The following is a 2,581-nucleotide window of genomic DNA, read 5'->3' on the forward strand; positions in this document are numbered from 1 at the left end:
TATTTCTAGACTAATATGAAATTAAAAAAGAAAAAAAAAAAAAAAAAAGAAAAAAAAGAGATGAATAAACGTCATTGCTGTTGCATCCCCTATTCTAATCACTGGATTCTTAAATGCCAAAAAAAAAAAAAAAAGAAGTTATTTCCATTTCTCTATGTGAATAGACAAATAGCCTTTTATTCTAATTTAGAGCTAGATAGCCGGGGCCGGATCAGGATTTTCAATAATTTGTTGTTGAAAATTTGAACAATAAAGTGTGAGAGAATTTATATATGATCCACTTGTCCAAATAATTTTTGAGTTGTTTAGCTACGTATAGTCAGACATATGGATCCGATATAAATTATCTTACAATTACTGTCCAAAATTATTGAAAATCTTTATCTAATAGTGAGTGCTCAACCTGTGCCATTTTTGTTCCCTTGATTGGAGAATATCAATCAATCTCAGTGATTTTTTCAGGACAAGAATCCTCTCTAGTTCATTTGAACCCGAAGGGAGTTTTAAAATAAGGACAAAAGTGTCCTTTCACATTTTGTTATACAATTTTGCCGTTTTATTTATACCAATTGGCTCCGTTTCAGTTCATTTAGAGGCAGGGGCGGACCTATGTAGATGGGTGGGGGGGCCCCAAGGTTGTATCTATGTGTTTATTTATTTACGTAGATTTGGACCCGCCATACCAAAAATTCTGATTCCGCCCTTGCTCGGAGAATAAAAAATTTGATTTTTATTTATTCAAATTTTTTTTTTTTTTGATTTTTATGGACCTTGCCTGTGCCACCACAAATGATAACAAATCTTTAACTAAAATAGCCAAAATGTTTGGGCCATTTTGGGCCGAATCTAAAAGAACTGTGGATTTTAAGGGTCCCTCCAAACTGTTGTTCTTGATATAAAATGTGTCCGTGCATATCCTTAATCACTTTCAGAGACATTCCAAAGCCCACCATATTACCTCTTTAGGTATCCTATAATTAATTAATATGCTTTCTCTAAGTCCAAAAAACCACATGAGATCTTTACTCATTTCTTTACATTCCTCCACTAAACACCTTATTAGGAGAATCACTTCCATGGTAGACCCTCCTGGCATAAGATCAAATAAAATCACCAACATTGATTGTCGCATTATGATAAAACCAGACAGCTTGTGAGAGACGAATGAAGGAGAAATTAAACATTAATTGTGTGACTTTTCTATACATGGAAGAGATCTTTGTAGTAAGAATGTATTATTCTTTTCCAAGAACGACTTAATTCTTGACTGGAGTTTCCTTTCTCGTAATATTTGTAACCGTTGTTAATATATATTTTTTTTGCTCACATTTCGTTCCTCAACACATTATGTTTTAAATGGGAAATGCTATGTGTTCTTATAGTATTTACCTGGTTATAGGTGGGTGTTATTTTCTAAAAAAAAAAAAAAATTAAGAACAAGTTTTTTTTTGGATACATTTTTAAAAAAACGTACTAATATTCACAGAGGATCAAGAGAACCACATGAAGAACTGTATCCACATAGGATTAGGAAAACCACATGAAGAACTATATCCACATAGAATCAGGAGAACCACATGAAGAATTATAGCATTTTCCGTCTTAATCATTCTCTAAAAAGTTTCATGTTGTAACTCTATACCGTCTTAATCATTCTCTAAAAAGTTTCATGCTGTAACTCATAAGCTTATGCATCATCCTCAAAGCATCATTTACCTCGACGATTCTAACTTTGTGTATGGACCTACGATTTTTACCCTCAATAAATTCCCTCAAATTCCATGTATGACTTCCATTAAAATATTTTTTGGCAAATAACACTGCTCTCACTTCCCACAAACTATACTTATTCATATAAACTATAACTTAGCACAACTAAATAAAATGAGAGTTGTCTGCTATAACTTAGCACAATTTTACAAACTATAGAGCACTTCTTTGTTACTTACGAGGCTATTAGAGTGTCCTTAGAATTTGTACACTTCAAGTTCTAGGGTTTTTGATGGTAACCCTAGAAATTATGGATTTAGAGAGAGAGAGAGAGAAATGTCTAGTTTGCTATTTTAGAGAGTATGTAAAATTCTATGGACACTCTAGACTTGTCTAGTTTGCTATATAATCTCTATTGAGAATTTTAGAGATTTTATAACATGGAAAAAATATAAAAAAGCCCTCAAAACTACCAGCCGCTTGCAATATAGGCTCTCAATGTTCGAAAGGTATTAAAGTAGCCTCCAAACTATCAAAATGTATCAAAAATGCCACTTATTTTTTTATATTCCCATAATACCCCTATTCTTTTAATAAATAAAGTAATAAAATAATTATAAAAAAAAAACAATTAAAAAAAAACCAATGGACGAATAAATACAAAAAAAATAATTGAAATAAATAAATAATTAGTCACTGTAGTTGGCTTAAATTGCAAATTTTTTCATGTCATATTAAAGTAAAATCAATTTGGTAGTTTGATAGGCTACTTTATTACTTTTTTTTTTTTTTTTTTTTGGAATATCCTAAGAACCGTACCTTTGATTTTACTTTAATACGACATGAAGCAATTTGTAGTTTAGGCCAACTA

General features: G+C 31.2%; 1 protein-coding gene across 1 annotated transcript in view; it reads left to right on the forward strand.

Moving 5' to 3' along the window:
- Window positions 1-2,581, forward strand: part of LOC132181993 (uncharacterized) — an 8,862-nt gene that overhangs the window by 2,586 nt on the left and 3,695 nt on the right. The window lies entirely within an intron of this gene.

This window comes from Corylus avellana, chromosome ca5 (genome assembly GCF_901000735.1).
Source record: "Corylus avellana chromosome ca5, CavTom2PMs-1.0".
NCBI classification, from domain to species: domain Eukaryota; kingdom Viridiplantae; phylum Streptophyta; class Magnoliopsida; order Fagales; family Betulaceae; genus Corylus; species Corylus avellana.